A 23025-nucleotide genomic window follows, 5' to 3' on the forward strand; every position below is an offset into this window, starting at 1 on the left:
TCCGATTCATACACTCCTTCTTAATAGGGCGACTAGCTTACATCTCGATCAATGGAACGCTATCATCCAATCTTTTTACAATCTGGGGTACCGCAAGGCTCATCTCTGTCTCCTTTATTATACTTATTGTAAGTCGCCGATGTAGTCGTTCCTAATACCACCACAATATTCCAGTTTGCGGACGACACTGCATTTTTCACAACTGCCCTCACAGTACGATCTCTTAATAAAACCATGCAAACAGCTATTGACGCATTAGTACGTTGGTGTCATATATGGAGGTTGAACATTACCTCTTCCAAATCACAAGCCATAGTTTTCTTGCCACGTAGACGACGCTCTCGAGTACATCGAAATCCGAATCTACTTCGCCTTCAGGTTGGTCTTACGCCTGTTCCCGTGTCAACTACTATTACGTTTTTCGGTATCATTTTTCACACTCATCTTACGTGCACTCCACATCTTACCAAACTCATAGGCCAAGCACAAAACCGACCTAATCTTCTGAAACGGCTAGTTGGCACAACTTGGGGACTACGAGCAGGTAACGTAATCAATACATATAAAACATTCATGTGGAGTACGTTAACATACGGACATATAGCTTGGATATCTGCATAGTTAAAATTCTACCAAAAACTTGCTATCCTCGAGCTCCATGCTATACGTCTAGCATATCGTATAAGTCTGCCGCATCCAAGGAGATTACTTTATGATATGATTGACTTTCTGCCATTACTAAATCATCTTAAACAAATTCGTATACCTTATATATCTGCAAATGAATTGCTCAGCACCATCCCCTAATGCTTGAAATTCTCCGCTACGACCGTGATAACGATGCACCGCCTCAGTACGTTGATAATCCTCTTCAGCACTTCATGACACTATATCATTTACAATCAGATAACAATATGTTGGACCCCAAAATCTTTGCAGTATATCGCCCGCATGAACTTTCATCTCACATCTATCCATCATACGCACAGTAAGTAACTATTAACATGGCCCTCCTCTGTCCTCATCAGTTCCTGAATCGCCCTAGCAACAGAAGATAACTTCATTCGTCTGAACTAACATAACCTAGTAATGTGACGTCCAGAGCACTTCATTTTATTCATTCCATTATTTACATTTGCACCTTTATTTTTTGAGTCCACAAATTCCTCCATGTAATACCTGGCAATGTTAACACATTCACTTATAGCACCTAAAATATTATTGTTCATGTATGTGTTTATTTTTGTATGTATGTGTGTCTATGATTAATATTAATATAATGAATAAATAAAGGTTAAATATGAAACCTCTTAGACCACCTAAATTTCCTTCAATTAAATCAATCAAATTAATGCACTTACCCGAAGAAAGGGCACAACCCTTTAACCGGGATAACGGACAAAAAAATCATTTCTCTTACATACTTTCCCAGAGCTGTGCTCTGAAGCATCGCTAATGATATGGTGACGATTTTTGGAAAAACTTTCCTTTTCCTCATCCTGGGCCTCACATTCTGTCTCTTTCTCACGAACCGTCTGTCAGACTTATCTAGCCAAGGACAGCCGGATACACAGATCGAGCCTGCTGAGTTGCCCCACCTTGCTCATCTCACTCATATTTCACATCACACATCACTGCTTCATTGTTTCGGCTCACGGCTCTCCATTATGGCTGACCCTCCTGGTACCACTTGATTCTCGGTGGAAGGACGCCATCATGGCCTTCCTCCTGTGTTTGCCATTCCCTCTGCTTCGGCTTCGAAAGTTGCCAAGCGGAAGGATTTGAGCAACAGACAACGTACGCAGTCAGGCAGTTCTACTGTCTCTACAACTCCCACGTCTCCACGAGATCCAGACCACCACATAGTCAACAGCTCTATGCTGATTCCATTAACATTAGAAGGACCGGATGGGTCATTTTGACCCATCCGGTCCTTCTAGTGTTAAACAGCCTCGCCATCCGGCAAAGAAACAACATCGAGATAATGCTACCGATACTTCTCACATGGAAGCCCAGCCGACAGACATCAATCATATATTTCATCTTCCTTCTTCCTCACCAACCAATCCGATACTTCACTCATTTCTGCTGCAAAATTTTGATACAAAGTATAGTAACAAGAAATTCGTAACTATGCAACTCTGCAAGTATCTACCCAGTGTCCTTTGTCTCAAGTCATCAAGACACGTAACGGCATGTTACTCAAATCACCGGACCCTAATTTCGCTATTTTAGTTCGGAAAAAAGCGTTGTATGAAAAATTTGGGAAACAAGCTACCCTTACATCCCTTAACTCTGTCAAATGCAAACAAGCGTCTCCACCGAAACGGCCTTCATTACTTTCAGTTGTCATTCGTGGAGTTGACCCGACGTATGCCGATGAGGAGGTTCACGAAGAGCTCCAATACGAAGGGCATACTATTCATAAAGCTGTTCGTATAAAAAAAACGATGCGGTGCCACCTATATGGTGCGTATACTCACGCCCTCTCACCATCAGGACACCATCAACAATTTGTTATCTCATCGAGCATATATTTATAAACGAAGACACCGTGTTGAGCCTTCTAGGTCGTCTGCACCTTTACCGCTACGCTGTGAAAAATGCCAACAGTACAATTCCCATCACACATTCGCCTGTAAAAATCCTACCGTTTACGGCTTTTGTTCTGGACATCATCAAACTCGTGCTTGCACAAACATGACTCAGAACCCGAAATGCCCTACTTTCACCGAATAACATCCAGCTTATAGTTATAAGTGTAAAGGCAAACCTTCTGCTCAAGAGTCCCACCCCGAACTTGTTGTTCCTCTGAGAACCACTGAATCATGCACCTCCACTGATTACCCCGTTGACCATCCCGTCACAGTTAGTAAATTACTGGAATTCCTTTCTCTTACTTTGCAAAACATTCACCCTTTTCACCGCCAGCATATATTTCAACAAATTATTGCCGCTGCGAAATATATGTTTCATGCATCATTACACACCACCTATTCTAATAATTATGTCCACTTTCACACCACTCACCTCGAAACATCAGTATAATTGTGCCCAATATGGATATAGTGTTCTTATTTCTCAGCATCCGATCTCTTCTTAAACACAAAGTAGTCTTCGATACACTCTTACTAGAAGAACAAGTCACAGCTTTCCTTCTCAATGAAACCCTTCTCAAACCGACTTTATCTTGCTCCATATCTCGTTACACATAACACTATGCCAGCCCTCAGAGCCAATGGTGGAGCTGCAATAGGTTTCCGTCACACCATTCCGTTCCGTTCTCACAAATGTCCTCTTTTACATCTCCCTGAATATCTTATCATCACATTCTAATTCCGTAATATCGCCATCACTCTTGCTACTATCTATTTAAATATGTGCGCCCCGGCCTTCGTATACCTCATGCGTTCTTCTCACACATTTCACATACGTATAAGCACTTCATTATTTTGGCCAATGTCAATTTCCATAGCCGTTCAAATGCCGATCAAACCTCTTTTACTGATTTCATCACAGTTCATACCACAGGCAGTCTTCTCAATCTTCCTCGCTCTACTCGTCCTATCAGAAATACCACTCCAGATATAGCAATAGTCTCAAATATCATCATTAATCGTTGCACTATTGATGTTCTCGACTTAATGGGCAGTGATCATGCACCTATCAAGCTCATTTATCATTCAGGCCTGACTTCTATCAACTTGCCACCTTCACTACGTATATCACTCCGTTACGACAAAGCCGACTGACCTCAATATTCGTACCTATCTCGAAAACACCTCGGCCAATTCCGAACCTCCTACTACACCAGAAGAACTTTCACATAACATTAATCTCTTAACCACTTCCTCTCAATAGGCATCTGCACTTTATATCCCTCAATCTGAATCAATCCCTTATCGTCCAAAACTACCCCCACAATATCTAGCATTAGTCCGTCGATCACGCCAATCTTACCGCGAATTTCTTCGCACCAGAAATCCAGAAGCTCTAGGACTTCATCACCAACTTCAACGAATGATCCAGAACTATATTTCTGCTTACAAATTATGCCCGTGGGTTAAAACGTTGATAAACTCTCCGATACAACTCATCCTACTCGCTATTGGAAACGCTTTAATTCTCTTTGTTGCAAACACTCTAAGACTCCATATCCTATTCTCTTACACGATACACCATTACATTCTGACAACGAGAAAGCAAATGCATTTGCTATCTCCAAACCATATTCACACCCTTAGAGTCCGACAACATTCCTCATTCAGTCGATCAAGTCGATCTTAACTGTCCTTCACTTCAACCTCATATCTCTCATACAGTCCCCAATCATGCTCTTACCAATCCTATCACAGTCTCGGAAATCGCCAGTATCATTCAGCACAAACGCAACACTTCACCAGGTTTCGATTCGATCACCTTTCGGCATATTAAAGAAAGCCCCGCTATATTACTCACTCTTCTGGCACTTATTTATACTTCTATATTACGCACAGGGTTTTTCCCTACGGACTGGAAAGTATCGAAGACTCGTGTTTCCCAAACCTGGCAAACCGCAGTCCGATGTTCCTTCATATCGATCTATTCAGTTGACCTTGTAACATATAACCCATGGATTTTATGTCACTGGTTATTAAATATTTATAGAAAAGTGTCTCTAGTAATAATTTATATTATTATGTACCGAAAAAGCTTTTTCGTTCTTGCCTATTCTTTTTTTTGTTGGTTATGCCCTCTGGTGGGACGTACTAGCATGACGGATGAGCTCTCTCTATAGATGGCCATATTTGTGCTGGAACGTCCGAGGGAGGAAGTACAGGGTGCGGCACGTAAAACCGGCCCGTAAAGTGAACACATAAAATGAAATGTAATGTATTGAATATGATTAACTACAACACATAAATGAAATGTAATGTATTGAATATGACTACTCACCTTCACAGCAGCCTTCACAGCAGGTGCTGAAAGTGTCCTCCGCCCACTTCAACACACATGTGAGCACAATTGAGGAGATTCATATATACCCTTGTCAGTTCTTGTGTTGTAATGCTATTGGTGACATCCTGGATCCTGGTCTTGAGTTCTTCAATTGTGTGTGGACTTGTTTCGTATACTCTTCCCTTTAACAGTCCCCATAAGTAAAAGTCACACGTGTAAAGTCTGGTGACCGAGGAGGCCACAAGCCTTTGCTGATTGTCCTCTCTGATGTAAACATCTCATGCACAAGGGACAATGATGCAGCTGATGTGTGGCATGTTGCACCATCCTGCTGAAAGTAACATAACTGACGCTCCTCTTCGGTCAAGTGTGTATAAAACTCCTCCAGGATTCCCATATACACGTCACTGTTCACTGTCGTCTCAAAGAATATGGGCCCAATAACGCGTGTGGCGGAAATGGCACACCAAACACCAATCTTCTCATCATGCAAGGGTACCTGGTGGATTGTGTGTGGATTTTCTGTCGACCAATACCGGTTGTTTTGGTAATTTACGTACCCAGACAGGTGGAACCACGCCTCGTCACTCATGATGAGCATTAGTGGATCCAAGAAACCACTGGCAACATTGCTCAACAGCCATGAACAGAAATGCACCCTCTTCTGCAGGTCAGGCTCCTTCAGTTCTTGCACAACACTTATCCCGTACGGTTTTAACTTCAGTCCCCTTAAAACACGTCTGCAACTTCTCTCACTCGCATGAACCTGTTGACTCAATCTCCTGGTTGACTTTCGAGGACTTCTTGTCATTATCTCCTCCACCTGCATCTTGAATTCAGGTGTGCAGACAGATGGTCGTCTGTTCCTGGGAGCATTTTGAACCGATCCTGTACGCCGCCATTTTTCAATCAATTCCTGAATGGTGCTTTTTGCTGGCACAGAACGTCCTGGAAATTTCTCCCGAAACAAATTCTTTGTTTTCACAAAAGATCCAGTGAGAATGAACCCTTCAACAATGGCAACACGCTCGGGTATCGAATACGGCATTATCACACACTGACACTCACCCGGCTTAACACAATGAGGCCTTTTTCTCAACTGGTTTCGACAAGTTTCACTGGCTGCGGCTGCACGTGACTGCTGCAGGTCACGTAAGTTGACCCAACCTCGACACGCCATCTCTTGGTAGGAAGGTAGATTATTTAAGTGTTGCCAAAAACACAATATATCAGAATATTACGACGGGCCGGTTTTACGTGCCGCACCCTGTATAATGGTTATGTTTCGCTACTCTTATCATATTTTGTGGTCGAGTTATTATATCAAAAAGCTTATTCTGTATACATAATATATGAGTGATATTCAAAGTATAATTCTGTTGAAGTTTAAAATTCGAATGTACTCATGAAGTTTAAAGTGGAGTGCTGTAACCTCATGTCGGCTAGTTGTTCTATTTGACCGTGCTCGTGGGTTTTCTCGGGGTTCTCCCGTTTCCTCCCACTTTCTTCATTCCACCATTTCACTCATCTCTCATAATCACCGTCTCCTTTAGCCTAACCGGCATAACCGTGGGACGTAAAACTCAAAGATTTCATTTCATTTTTTGTTCTATTTGAAAGCACGGATTGGCTTAATAAGGCAGCGAGGTACGTAAATTATATGCTTTTCCTTATTATTCTTACATTTAAAGGGCAGTTTGCCATTTTGTTAGTTTTAGGCACTTTACTATAGCTTTTCTACGTTTTTCCCTATTGAATTAGATTCCTGCATTATTACCAATCTGCGTGACTAATTAGAACAGGTCAGCTGTTACTGAGGCAGAATAGTTTACGTTGTTAATTGGATAATAGTCTGAGATTGAATCTATTTAAATTCTCTTTCCGCTATCACGAAGACCATAATGCAATACTGATTGTTGAAGTGTTAAATATATGTTGATTATTGGGTTCTTCAAAGTTTAAATATACTGTATGAATTTCTAAAGGAGATCGGTTGTACGAGTATTATTTTATGAACTCAAATCCTACTACTACTATTCAGAGATTTGTTTTCATAGTATTGTTTGTTAGTAGCGATAATAGATTACGTATCCTTTCTATATTTCAGTGTGGAATTACGAAACCACTAAAATTAATATCGGGGGAACCGATCGATGTGTTCTCCTCTCCCACCCATACATATACGCTAGTTTTAGAATCTGAGGTTATATATGATTTAATTGAAATTACTAAGATATCGAAATTAGCGTAATATAAGTATGGCTACAACCTCCACGTTGAACAAAATATCCGAGCGCAATCTTGTGAAACGCCTCCATCCACATTTACTAGATCGCCAACTTCTTCCGATTCATCAAGCAGGTTTCCGTCCTTCATTCTCCATTAATGATCAGCTCCTTCGCCTAACAACGCCCATAACCAATCACTACAACTCCATCCAACCATCGTGTCTCGTCCTTTTCGACCTTGAGAAAGCCTTTGACAAGGTTTGGCATCTGGCGCTAATTTATAAGCTCATTAAATTTCAGTTTCCGATGCCATACGTTCGCATCATTTATTATTTTCTTGTCTGTCGTATCTCTTATATTTCCATTAACGAACAGCTATCACATCCCATTTTTCCCATGTGCGGTGTTCCTCAAGGTTCTGCACTTTCCCCACTCTTATATATCCTTTTTGTTGCAGACCTTCCACATCTTTCTACTGACGTCCATCTGTTTCAGTATGCTGATGATACAGCCTTTCCCGCACTTGGCAAAACTATTCACAACATCAATCATTCATTAGAAATAGCCATCAATCGCTTCACCCACTGGTGTTCCAAATGGAAACTAGAGATTAATGCCACAAAAACCCAAGCTATTGTATTCATACCACCCCGTAAACGTACCAAAGCCCACAGGAATCCATCTCTTTTGTCACTCCATGTCGATAATACAGCCATCGTTCCAACCCGAACCGTTACATACCTAGGCATTCTATTTGATCATCATTTAACGTGGAAACCGCATCTCAATCACGTAAAAACTAAAGCTTACAACCGCCTCAACCTACTGAAACGGCTAACAGGCACAAACTGGGGTCTTTCATCACACATAATTCTCAACACATACAAGGTCTTCCTCCGCCCAGTTCCTACTTACGGGTTTCCAGCATGGATTTTCGCTCCTTCCTTATACTACCAGAAATTAGCCATTTTTGAAAGACATGCCTTCCGCATCGCCTTTCGGATTTCTCTTCTCAGTCAAACTCGTGATCTATATTCTTTAATATCATTTCCTGTCCTAAGCTACCATCTCGAAACTCTCCGCTTAAAATTCATTACTCAACGCTACACACATCACCATCCTCTACTGTTTGAAACTATGCATCATCTTGCGCTTCACTCATCTCCTGCACGATACTGTCATACTCCACTTTACCTTCTCTTTACTTTATATTGTTACACAGTCCCTCCAGACCATCACGATCTACAGATTCTTCAAGATTATCGTTTGCATATTCATCTATCACATATATTTCCATCATACACACAGTGACTTCATTTCATTAACAGGGTTCACCACGTCTCCATTGGCCTAGAGCAGCCCCTAGGCAGAGGATAACTGCATTCGTCTTTCTAACAATTCTTCTGTCGTGTTGTGGCGTCAGGTGCACTTCATTTCATCTCTCATTTTCATCATGACTTCCAAATACCGCTTATCCATAACTTCATTTTACATTTGTTGTCTGATTTCTCACACTTGCTATACTCTATATTCTTTATCATTTTTTTCTATATTATAAATTATATATAGTATTATATACGTATGTGTCGTATATTATATGCAGTATTTTGTTATCATGTCTAAACCATGATTAATGTTTCAGTTTGCCTAGAAGTGTGTTTATGATCGCAAAGATCATAATGTCCATAAAATAATATGTTAAATAATAAAGTTTAACTAATAGCCCATAGACCAACCACCAATACCTAATTCCTATAATGTTTCTGTCAACTCCCTTCCCTAAAAGAGGGTGTAGCCCTCTTAAAGGATGCTAGCCTCTGACTAGCCTTAAAAATAAAAAAAATTGTGTTATATATGGTGTTACAGGGTAAGGCACCAAATATATAAACTCCTTCTTTTCTTTGGATCTCGAATATGCTTTTACACCACCTATGCACTACGACGAAATCACCTGTGTTCTGCATGCAAATCATCTGGGTACGGTGAGTAAATCACCTCTGTCCTACATGTAAATAACCTGGGTACTGCGTGTAAATCACCTCTGTCCTACATGTAAATTACCTGTGCACTACATGTAAATCGAATACGTGCTACGAAATGTGTGAATTAGATAATCTATATTGGGGAGATAAAATTAGGCCAAAAGGACGTAAAGTCTGAAGGTGTAATAATTGAAAATTTAACAATAATGCCTTATCCTCCCATACACATAAATATGACTGTGCAGTTTTACTATACAGATCCACATATTGTAAAATGTACGGAAAAATGTGAGGAAGTCTTTAATGTGTCCATTTTATGTCGAGAACACAACTCAACAAAAACCTGCAGGGCTTCTATTCCGTCCCTACGAAGACGACTACTACTACTATTTATACTATGGATCCGTATAGTAAAACTGCACGAATATGACATTTGTAATAAATAAGAGATTTATTTATTCAATAAATCTATCGACAATAACTATGTACGTATATATTGTCTGACATACACACCACACCTAAACTTTCTGAACATTTTTAAATGTACTCACTCTCGTACCCGTAGTTCTCTAAGGTTTAAGTTACTTACTTAATAATTCGGCCCGAGCGATAGCCATGATCACAAGCAAATGTTAATTTTTCCACTCATATTGAAATCTTCCACTTCGCGTTATTACACACAGCCTGCAAACCTACTTCAGTATTATTAAAACCACTAAAATTATCAGTTAACCGGGCTTACTATTTTTTTTAAAATCTAGGTATTAGCCTATCATACGAGAAATGGATTGTTGCTGGTCCCGATTTCTAGCATCAAGGTCAAATCGAAAGCCAAATATTTAAAAATACTCAATTCAAATTTCGAGCTTGTGCTTCTAATCCCCGCTAAAGCTGCGCTCTTCATTTTTTTCAAATATCGATTCCGTGACGGAGCGCAGGACTGTTTGGTTACAGATGAGTTGATTCACTATGTGCTACGTTATTCAAATAAGTTATAAACATTACATTGAAGTTTTCCTGACAACATTTACAACGACTCACCAAAGGTAGTCGTCAACCTGGTTCGGCTAATAATATAAGTAGATCTTGAGTGGTAGTAATTGTTTACACATAAAAATATCTTCAATTATTATATACACTATTATTATCACCTTTTCTATCGAAATTACAAGTCGATGATCGATATTAAATGGTTTATTAGTTGATACTCTTTTAACGTATTTTCACTCAAACTGTCTTGCAAACATACATGTTGATTAGGTATCTATAAACAACTACATAGCAACTAATTATATTATAATGTATGTTTCTTACATATATTAAAAACATTCTTCTTTTGTTATTTTTAAATTAACATTATATCTGGTATAGTGCTTATGTAGAAGCACTTTCTGCCCAAAAATACAAGTAATTATCAATTTATACAAAGTATCTCGTTGTATAAAAATGTCGCCCGACGATGGGACTGAATATAAAAGTTACAAGGGAGCTTGGATTTTATATTTAAGAACCACTGGTCCGTTTACAAGAACAATATTCCATTAATTATGTCCTATACATTTTGATCGACCCTCGCATATATATAACATTATTTATTTTCATTCATATAAATATATTTATAATAAATCTAACATTTCATTATCATTTATCCTTTATTACATTAATATATATATTTTATTATTAAAACGTCGTCGCTTATTTATATAATTAACGAAGGGTACGAATTCAAAATAGTAAGAAGCAATTACATTTCAAAACATGAGTCACCATGATCAAGGGCGCATTATATAGTAACTACTTTAGATGATATTCTACAGTATGCATTGTATCAATTAAGCGTCAGAATATAGAAGAATCTTATTCAAGTAACATATAAGATCGTGCATGAAGACAGTCGTTGAATAATTAGCTTAATAGAATGAATCATATACTTAACATAATCTTTGACAATTAAGTTTCAACATAAATCAAATATACTATAAATAACCTTTGCTTTTAATGAATCGAACTATAATTCTTCATATTAACGAGAAAGAATTAAAATCATTTGAAAATTATCATTTGTTGAAACAAATGTGATAAAATATTTATGAGTCCATTAACTAATCCTATCAAGTATAGTGCTTGTATATCGAAGTCATAAGAATTGTTTTCATTATTGATATTAACACATAAACTTAAAAATAAATGTTCACAAGAATCTATAGTTGGTATGGGTTTAACCCTTACTTCATTAACTAGAGTCAGTTTAAATTTGTACTAGCATATGACTCTAATAAAGTACATTGTACTGCACAATCATGATTAGGTTCCGTACTATTTTGTACATGTATTGCGTCGTGATTCTGATTTTGATACGAAGTGCCATCTCTTGAACAACGATTATGTCTATACATAGGATTTGTAGCATTTCTAGAATTTCGCCATGTATTTCGATTGTTTTTGTGTCTACTTCGGTTGAGTGATCTGACATAATTATTGTCATGATTGGTTAGGTTAGGTTGATTCCCAACATAGCTTTGCCTATTTTGCTCGTTCTGATTGCTTGAATTTACTCGATTTAAGTTTTGTTCCGTATCGTTCACACTACGGATATTTAGATTTCGAACAGGTACAAAATGATCTGAATTGTTTTTAATTTTATCTACTCCCGCTTGATGATTCGGTGGGAGTAATAAATGAGGGATTAGTTTCATATATTGCGATCTATCTATACACATTATATTGCACTCGTCCTGAAATTTTTCTAGGAAAGAAGTAGCATTTTCGTTACATTTACCAATGCATTTACTCATAACACGTATTTCACTCATATTTACGCTTAACTTTACCTTCCTTTTATCATTCCGTGTTCTTGTTGAGTGACCATTCCTATCTACGGCATGATGTGTAGTTGCACCATCTCTTTTCCGCCCATCTGTACTTCTCGGATGAATTTCTTCCAAAATAATGTCCTCATCAGATACGGGTGAAGGCGAAGTCATCTCTTGTGAACAAGGGAATTCTACACGATCATTATCCATGTTGTTGTGGTATGTGTTGTCCTTGATCTGTAGTGTCCTGATTTTCTCTTGTAAGGTAGCTATCAACTGTGTATTCACGCGTATCTGGTTGGAGTTATCCGTGACCTGAATCTTTTGTTGCTGTACAGAAGATTCTATTACTTCCAAATCCCTTTTTACACCACTGACTTCTTGGATTAGATGGTTTTGATTATCCTGGCAATCCTCAGATATTCTTTTTAACTTTTCATCAAACTGCGAAGTGATGTCATTCATTGCCTGGATAATAAATTGTTTCGTCTCATCTGACTTCTGCTCCAATCGTCTGTTGGATTCCTCGGACTTCTGCTCCATCGTCTGCTTTAATTCTTCATATCGTCTGTTGGATTCCTCGGACTTCTGCTCTATCATCTGTTTTAATCCTTCATATTCTCTGTTGGATTCTTGCTTCATGGCTTCCATATCGTCTTTTCGGCTTTGTTCTTGCCGCTGTAAGACTAATAAAATTCGGTCTTCTAATGTCATTCCTGGTGCTGCATTTTGTTCACCATTATCACTATCACTGGTTTCTTTCTGCATTGCCTCACCGTTCATTTTTCTTGTGATTATTCTACCACTTCTAAGTCTTGTCAAGTTCGTAGTCATTAACCTTATTACAGAAGTAAATTCACCCTTACTTTACTTCGGGATATGAATTTACAAGAGTCCCGGGTGAGGTAAACCAAAATTTTTATAACGACTCACCAAAGGTAGTCGTCAACCTGGTTCGGCTAATAATATAAGTAGATCTTGAGTGGTAGTAATTGTTTACACATAAAAATATCTTCAATTATTATATACACTATTATTATCACCTTTTCTATCGAAATTACAAGTCGATGATCGGTATTAAATGGTTTATTAGTTGATACTCTTTTAACGTATTTTCACTCAAACTGTCTTGCAAACATACATGTTGATTAGGTATCTATAAACAACTACATAGCAACTAATTATATTATAATGTATGTTTCTTACATATATTAAAAACATTCTTCTTTTGTTATTTTTAAATTAACATTATATCTGGTATAGTGCTTATGTAGAAGCACTTTCTGCCCAAAAATACAAGTAATTATCAATTTATACAAAGTATCTCGTTGTACATTATTGGCGTGAACAACAAACTGTACAGCGGAAAGAAAGATGGAAAAATGAAGGGTTAACTTTAAAAAGCCCGCTCCAGTTGAAGTACTTAGACATGGACAATGACACGCGAAACAATCGTATTAGCAAATGTTGAGACAAATCTTCAATTTTGCTCTTACTCCCCTTCACTAACATGTCTGCTCACTAGGAACGAATCCCCAGCGTGTACGTTAACATATTAGCCATGAGAGGATATATCTCATATTTTGAGTGCAGTTTCAAAAGTTCATTTTCGTAAACTGTAACAGACAGTGATTATTATGCTAATTACCACAAATTAAATGCAACTTTTGAGTTGCATACACGCAAACTACTAGAGGAAGAGGAACAAAGAATACACTGGAAAATAAAATATAGCAAAAATTAAAACAAGATGATAATCGATACAAATGTAGAGGATGAATATTACACGTCCGACCTTCGCCAAACATGGTGGAAGAAACTATTTGTTTACTTCTCCTTGGCCAACCCCTAAGAATATTTATAAATTCATATATGACTTTGTTATGCGCATTTAGTACATTCAAATTCACGAACGACGACGAACTGAAGAGTACGAGGATACGGTTGCAAGTAACAACTGTAGTTATAATAAAATAGTTCTCAAGTGAACAACGGTGGAAATAGTGGGAAATTAGAAATGAGCAAAACTGAATAGTTTACATCGCTCATTTCGAAATACAGCTAGAATATTAAAATTACAACAAATTACGAAAAGACCATTATAAACCAAAACAAATGTTGCCGAAATAGACGCTGGGTAGCAATAACAGAGTCGTTATTCTTGAAATAACTTTCAACAGCAAAGGCACGAAGCTGTGCACTCTACCGCTCCATATCACTGTAACACTCGAAATGACAGCTCATTAATACACGAATGCAGCACGAGCTGGCGCGCATTCATGCAGTACGCCATTGTACTACGCAAGTCAAATTACGCTATGAACGCTGCCGTACCCCTAGAAGGGGTCGTTTGGTTGTTTTTGGTTCCGAGCGAAGACAGAGATATAGTAGGTATAAGATAAAAAGAGTTGCAAGTACTAAAAAGTTGCGATTATCACAGGAATATAAAGATGATTTATATTGGAAAGTTTGTGATTTCTTGGTCACCCTGTATAAGGTGTAATGTTTCTAGAATATTTGCACTAAACATACATATTTTAAAAAATTCCAATTTTTAAATGCCAATAATGATGAACTTTAATTCCTGGACATCCTGTACAATGTAACTGTGATCATGATTTTTGGAACATCCTGTGCAATGTTTATGTTGCATAATGTCGGTGACAATATATAGTTCATAGTGAAAAAATAAAAAATAATCGAGGAAATGAAGAGTTGTAGGTTACTGGTCTTTCTATAAATAATTTGCCTTTTTAAATACAGAAGTGCAATCTCAGCATTCTTTCATTCAGTGAAGAATAATGAATCAGCTTTTTGAAAATAACAGGCAATAGAAAGTGTTTGTATGGCAAAGAAGTTATTTATCCAACTAAATGGTTATCTTCGCGTTTCTTCTTTTGAGTGGTGAGTACTGTCATTTTCAAATTAAAAATTGATAATGATCAAAATGTTTTATGCTATACAATGTTCGTAGCCAATTGAGTTAAATAATTTAGATATGTTTATTTTCTTATCCTGTTCTTCTCTTTTCGTGCTGCTAATTGAAAGAAGAGAAATATTTAAAAGTTGGGCTGTAAAGTTGGGTTGACACCTATCGTGTATCATTCGTCTTACGTTTCGCCGTCGTTTTAAATGTCTTCGCTCGTATAGTAAAGAGAAGCCAATTATCCTTATGCTGAGTTTCATCTAAGTTTTCATATTAGGGCTTAATTCTGTCCACTGAAATTTCCAGTATAGGTTGAAGATATGAATCGCTGAATTTAACTTCATAAAGGTTAGGATTAATCCTTTCAAGTATACTTACTGGACCAGCACATTTAGAGGAGAATGAACCTGGTACTCCAATCTGACGGTTTGGATAGAACAAGTATTTTTTGTCCTTTCTCAAAGCTAGTTTGTTTATGCTTTGCATCATATTTCTTTTGCTTCTCATAGCTTGTAGCTAAATTGTCTTTCACAATTCCCCTAATTCTGTTCAATTGTTCTCGGTCGATGCATAATGTTTGAGTCAATGCAATCGCAATATCACAGATTGTTTTTGGTTCGTATCCATGTAACAAGAAAAAACTTGAATACTTGGTTCCAGTCTGGATGAAGGAGTTATTAGCGAAAGTTATATATGGAATGAGCTTCGGCCACTGATTTCGATTTTTCTGTACAAAAAATTTAAGAGAATTCTCTATAATTCTGCGCAATGTTTCCACTACACCCAGTTTTGTGATCGTATGCAGGAAAAAATTAAATTCAAAGTTGTAGAGCTTTGCTAAGTTTTGTAGTCTCTTTGCGTTATGTACAGGGTGTCTATCTAAATATAGGTGCGAAAAAGTTCCATATTTAAGGATGATTTCGTATATGAGAAGTTGTTCAATTTCTTCAGCTGTAATTTTATCTACAACCTTTTAACACAGAAACGTGTTGACATTTCAATTGCGACAAATATGTGTTAACATTTTCTTGTCCGACGTATTTTTCCTATCGAATCATACTGCCACGCAGTGGCAATAGTTGAAGTAGGATGATGGAGTAATTGGCCGGATCGCTTGGTTGCTAGCTTTTTAAGTTTCTGACAGAGAGTGCACGCCCTTATCTTGTTTGCTATATATGCTTTCATATTAGGGAAATAATATTTTCGCAATGCAGAGTGGTAAGTTTAAGTATATCCAAAGTGAGGTGCCAATTGGTTATTGTGAATCGCATCAAACCACTTGTTCAGTAAAAAGTTTGGTATACAGAGCAAATGTAATAGTCCCAACTGAGAATGTTTGAGTGTCCTATATAATAGTCCATATTTCAGACAGAAATATTTCTCGGCACGGAGTGTTGACATTTAATTGTTACTTGTTTTCTAGAACAGTGATGATATCCGAAAATGAAGTATCCATACTTTGTTCTTAAGCCAAATTGGGTAGTGCCATGGGTTGGTCAATTTGAAGAGTCTGCTCTAATGAGTGAGATGTAGAAACTTCAGCACCCTCAGTGTCAGAAAAATTGTCACTTTCGTGCTCTTCGTCACGTTGTATGTCCTGTTTTTATTCCAAACGGCTACAAATATCTGCAGGAAGCCGCAAACCTTTAATGTGGTGTATTTCAAAATTGTAGTCTGCTAAAAATCTTTTGTAATGAGTGAACTTTCCTACTTTGTCGGGCTGTGTGTTCAATGAAGTCACGCACATATCGTCAATAAATAACTTGAATTTTCTATTTAGTAGAAAATATCGAAATTTTCTAAGGACGTATGTTAAAGCATGTAATTCTTTCTACCAGGTTCAGGCCTTGCGTTCACTTTTAGTAAAACGCTTACTGCAATAAGAAACGAGACGTTCCTGGTTAGTTTTAAGGTTATAGCAAGCCAAAATTCCACCTGCCGAGGCTGATGATGCATCAGAGTATAAACGGATTTCCAAAGATGGGTCGAAATGAAATAAGGATGGGGCCTGCATTACATCTGTTTTAAGTTTCTCAAATAACTCGTCATGTTGTGATATCCACTTGAATTTTGAACTATTTTCTAAAATAACTTGAAACGGCTCCACTTTCTCAGTAGAAGTTTTGATATGGGCTCTCAAATAAGAGCAGAGTCCAAGAAAACCCTTTCAGGATCACTTTAAAGTTGTTTTTTTTAAATTCCGTATTTTATTGGCAATTTTGGGAGAAATTTTAATTTCTTTACCACTGACTGTAAATCTTAGTACACCTAATTCTGAGTATAACACGACAGTCTTATTTGGGCTAGCTCTAAAATCATGTTTTCGTAGCCTCTTGAAGAGTAATTCCAAGTCCGATAATTGCTATTTCCAATTTTTACTCCCTATTATGAGATCATCAGCAAACGCAGTAATACGAGGTTGTAAACTCCCAGAAGCATGCTTTCCGCTATAGTTAGGCTTTGTGATAAAGTGGTGTGACCCGTAACGCAGCGTTGAAATTGATACGATTTCCTGCTACGATTGACTTCAAAAGCCATGTATTTCTGGCTTTTAGGGTGCAATAATAGAAGAAAATAACTTTGCTTTATGTCGAAGCTCGATATCCAAGATTTACACCTAAGTATATGTAAAATGTCCTCTGTTGATTGGAATGGTATACTAAGATATTTTGTAAATTTATTACATGCCTGTAAATTCAAAACTAAGCGAAACACTGAAGTATTTGGCTTTCGGACTATCTGAAGTGGCGATTAAAACAAACTATCGATGGTTTCTTTGATGATATTAGCTTCTAATAGCTGCTTAATTTGGAGATCAATTTGTGGTCTCACCGCCAAAGGAATAGGAGGTGACATCTGATGAAAATAAGCCCCTTTATCTATCCGTATTTTATGAATATAGCCACGAAAATATCGTATTTATGTCGGTGAATAGGAAGAGACACCCCTGTATTTAAAAAGTAAATTGTGTACAGCCTTTTTCTGTTCCTCTGACAGGTCCGGGTTTATGTAAAAAAAAAAGTTTGATATCAAAAAGTGATGCAGTTTTGTCCAATCTATCCTGTATTTCCTGTTCTGATCTATATAATGTTTCGTCATTTTGGTCGCCTTTTTGTTGATCTCCCTGTATATTAACTTCTTGCAGGTCCTCCTCAACGTATGCAATTGGTGTATTTTTCGCTAACGTTATTGGCCTGTAAGTCGGGTTAGATATCAGCAGTGTAAAATTGTTACTTGGTACTTTGATAAGTAATCTGCAGTCCATATCTATCTAATAAATTATGCAGTGGGGAAACAATGAAATACTCCTTATCCGTTTTCCGATTCTTAATATTAATAGGAAGAAAGAAATGCGCCCTAGCAGGGATGGTAACTTTGCGAGTGGTAAACACATCAGCTAACGTATGATGTCTTATTGAATGAATCGCACTTGCTGATAGTTCTTCCTGTGCATTCACTTCGGTTGGATACGGCGGTGGCCGTGGCTTCCTGTATTACGTTGTAAGTTAATTTTAGCTTATAAACGATTTAAAATATCTTCACCGAATAAAGGTAAGAATTATCCATGTTCTAAAATTCGATAGTAGTGTGAAAATATTGTTGACCCAATTTTGAATTTAATTAGAACAATGTAACGCAAATTTACAATGGAATTCTCAATTCCTCTAAGGTTGGTACTAAAAGGAATTAAATGCGTATTTGGAGGAATAATTGATTTCAGCCAAAGACTTAAAGAGCTTCCTGTATTATTATAGGGTATTTTTCTTTATTAATTATTACATTGATTAGTAATTTATGCTCCTGATTTAATAATTTTATACTCTCTCTCTCTTGTCAGTCACTGGAGCCACAGTATAAAGTGATGCCAATGTATGTTTGTTAGATTCAATAACTGCAACTTTTTGTTGTTCATCTTCCTGTGTAACGGCCCTCAGAACATGTTCTAGAGAAAAATTGTCCTGGGGTCACCCTATGCGTTTCCCTGTTTGTTATTTCGATAACATATACTGGAAGAATGTCCTTTTGTTGAATCTGAAAATTTTCAAATTCCACCCGATATGCTGGTAATTTTGGCCTACTTAAATCCGTTAGTTTGGCTTTTAATTGATCATAACTAAGTGTCTCCAATTGGTTTTGTGCTTTTAATTACAATACCAAATCAAGAGCCACGTCCTGAAGATACATGGGTAGGAGTTCTTTCATTTTCTAGGCATTCCAGGAATGCAATAGCGCGAGGTGGTCGAATAACATAAAAAAAAAAACTATCAGGATCTTCTGTAACGTGTCCAGAGTACTTAGTAAGGTGAGGGATATTATAAGAAGGGCAGGAATTCTGTTCTGCCATTTTTGCAATATTTTCCGGAAAAGTATTTTTCCCTGATCTGGTATAAGGCATACACTAAAAATATAGACACGTCCGAGTCACCAAGTTCACAGATTCACATACCTATGAATTTAAAAAGTTTACTTCCGGTTAACACTTTGAGTGCTGGGCTCTGAAGCGCAAGCTTTCCCAAAAATGCTGGGCTTGTTTGCAACCTTTTAAAATAATATATCTCAAAATCTAGAAGAGCTAAAATAATACAACATGCACCGTTTGAAAGTTTAGGGCTTGCTCTTTATTCTTATATTATTTTGTATTCCAATAATATGAATACGTTGGGAAGTTCAAAATTTACAACATAAAATTCACAAAAAATAAAAAAACTTGACAAAATATATAACATACACAAGCATATATCTGATACCTACCTGACATATCTAACATTTTTGTTTCGACATAGTCCCAGAATCGTCCAAGAACGCTCCCTCAAACAAATCACCAACACTGTCGCTCAATTCCGCTTCTAAGCTGAAGCGTATTGAATCATCCAACAGGCTTTTTCTCGCCATTTTGATGGTCAAACAATAAACACATGGTTTTTGAACCCTGGAAGTAACAAGGTATTAATTAGGATCTTCACGCGATCTATTGACGACATTTCGAACTACGAAGTCCAAGGGATATTTCAAAACTGCTAACTCCGTATAATAAAGAAGGAGAACCATTCAAATACATGTTGAATCAAACAACGTATAAATATGGAATCCGCAATCTACAATAGATCAGCTACTCCGTAAAAATACGGAATTAGCACTCAGTGTTGATAAAAATACCGTCCGGTTGCGGAGTATTCAGATAAAAACTGACCCGATCAAAGTCTCGACCATGTAAAACTCTATCCCATATAGGATGTAGGTAGAGCGAGGTAATAAAAAGTGTCCGGAATCGACTCCCACTACCGGCCTTTTATTACAAAATTCACTAAAAACAGTATTTTACAGAAATACTACAAAGATATTTTCTCTATACATGTGAGGCTAGAAACAGTCTTTGACCGAGAGGTCGCAGACAGGATCTCCACAAACTCCGAAGCAGGCTAGGCAGAGTGGCGATAGGGTTCCCCAAAGCTTCATGGGAAGCAGTGAGGAGGTTTGGTGGTCACAGAGCCCCGAAACAGGCTAAGCCAGGAAAAAGGAAAAGCAGAGTCCCGAAGCAGACTAGAGGCTTGGGGTTAGGTTACTCCTAAAGTTCCGAAGCAAACAGTAGGAGGGACACTAGAGAACTGGTACTTGTCCGCTGTCGGCTGCCGAATTGATCCCCAGACGGCGGTGGCTCTGCTGCTCCGATGTTGTTGTCTGCTTTGTGGACGGCAGGAGCCAGAAGTCCTTCGTCTGCTGGTTGTAGTGGATCCATGTGGTGCATAGTATCTTCACGGAAAACCATGTGGTGGTGTTTATAAACATACGCGTAAAGTGCTATTTGCACACAATACCAAGTGGAATATTACACTACCGTAAACTGGGTATACTTTGGCCCTTTAAAGGCAACTTTGGCCCAAAGGAAGAGAAACATTTGATTTTTTTTTTCTACATGGTTATTATGGTTTTTATTAGTAAGAAAAGTTGTGGATCGAAGTTTTACAACATTAAGAACATATGAATATTGGCACTAGTGATTTTTTTTATTTTTATTTATTTTTTACCAGAACGTGGGAAGCAAAATGCTAGCAATTGTAAGCAAGTAATCATTTATCATATTTCAAGTTCTACAACTTTTTTTTCATTGCATTAAAGTGACATTTCCTGAATGCACAAGTAGAATATAAAAACATGTTCATTAGCGAATATTTATATGCTAACGCCTTAAATGTTTGTTCAGTCATGAACAAACTATTAAGCGTTTAATTGCGTGGGTAACATTGGCCCATATTTTCTGTGTTGGTAATGGCCCAATATTAAAGATGAAATAGTGTACATATGGTGCAATATAATAAGATTATCCCCCCACTAGCTTCTAAACAAGGATATTGTATAGTGCCTGAATTGCAAGAATCTTCTTCCTAAAGCTGAGCAGTATGGCACGGGTAAAGTACTCTACCACAATGAAGAATATGGTGCTCTTAGTTTCGAATTTTAAGTATTCATTGAGATTTTCACTGGACGATATTTTTGTTTGCCTCTGAATTGAACAAAGTGATTTCACCCCTATGTTTGTAATATCGGTATTTTGAGTTAAGTATTTAAAAATTCGTAGCGTTCTTTTATAGATGTTTCGTATTAATCCAAGTAGAATACAAATATTTTTATCAGATGATATTTTTCGTTCGATTGAAATTGAGTAAAACATTGATAATTTTACCACTGTGTTTATAATACCCTGTTCTTCTCTTCTGTTTCTTAAATACAATGCTACAATACTTTCGTGTATTAATTAGTCATTTTGACAATTGGGCTAAAGTTACCCCAATCACGGCATCAGAAAATTGGAACTATAATCATTATTCTTGGTCACACTGAGCGTTTACTGCTTTCAAAAGGAAGCCAAAGGATTGAATTTTAACAAGGAGTGATGTCACTAAATTACCTCCCTAATCTTAAGACACGTTAGAATCGGAATTTTGAAAATTTAAAAAAAATGTGCCAAAGTATACCCAGTTTACGGTATACAGAAATAATTATAATTTCAGAACTGCACGCCACCTTCAACTCTGATAAATCAGTATGATGTGAAACCTCCAGTGATTCAATCAGAATCTTCGTATGCCATGGCACTGAATCAATTAAGCGTTGTATATGTTCGTGATGAATCGTATGAAACGCTGCTTGGTGCGAGTCCACAAGACACAGACTCTGGCTGATGAAGAACCGTGACAAACAGTGCCGATCAATCATTTCCCACACATGTCCAATGGATGACTGTTCAGGTTAAGAAAGCAGAGATATCCATCGTTCCTCAAAGGTAGCATGCATTTTCTGTATCACATGTAGTTGAACGTTTTGCTGCTGAAATAAGCGTCCAAAGTTATATGAAGGATATGCCTTCCGCCTCTAGAATTCTCTGATGTAGCGATTACTTGTGAGGTTGCCCTCAATGTGTAGCAGTGGAGATCGCGCATTGTGTCTGATGGCTCCCCACACCATCACACATTCCATTCAGCTAGTATGGTGTTCGAGAATGCACGCTGGCACATTGCACTCACTATAATGGCGTACAGTGAAACCTGTCTATGTTGGCCACCATCGGTCCCATTGAAACGTGGCCAATTTACAAAAAATAAGTGTGATTTGTGTATTTTTAGAACAGGATTTCTAGTATTACTTGATTGTAGCAATGGCACGACATCTACTTTTAAATAATGTATATAGAATAATCACAACGATATACAGTACTAGAAAGTTGTTTTCGGAATTACTAAAGCTCCCTACTGATGAGGGAAGCCGATATAGCTAATGGTTTTACCAAAACAGACAGGATAAACAAATATGTACAACCATTTCCTGAATTCCTGTACATTCTTTTTCTTATTCACATCTTCCTTCACCACCCCATTATTAGGGTAGTGTTCTGACCATTGACTTTCAAAAAACGGTATTTTGCGTGTCCAAGATACGTATGTAAATTTATCATTATCATCATCGGGTAAATATTGCTTCAATGCGGCCAACTTCCAAGATAGCAAGGTGGCCAACTTACAGAGTAATAAATAACGAATGTCTTATGGGAAAATGCAGGTTCAAGACGAACCAGGCCAAGATAAGCACGTGGCCAAGTTGACAGGTTTCATTGTATATCGTATATGCGAACATTACTATGG

The 23025-nt window shown here is 37.5% G+C and overlaps 1 protein-coding gene across 1 annotated transcript in view; it reads left to right on the forward strand.

Moving 5' to 3' along the window:
• LOC145688328 (uncharacterized) overlaps positions 1 to 23025 on the forward strand; it is a 164428-nt gene that overhangs the window by 119527 nt on the left and 21876 nt on the right. The gene's annotated exons all lie outside the window — the stretch shown is intronic.

This window comes from Thermobia domestica, chromosome 6 (assembly GCF_964235325.1).
Source record: "Thermobia domestica chromosome 6, izTheDome1.hap1.1, whole genome shotgun sequence".
In the NCBI taxonomy this organism is placed as follows: domain Eukaryota; kingdom Metazoa; phylum Arthropoda; class Insecta; order Zygentoma; family Lepismatidae; genus Thermobia; species Thermobia domestica.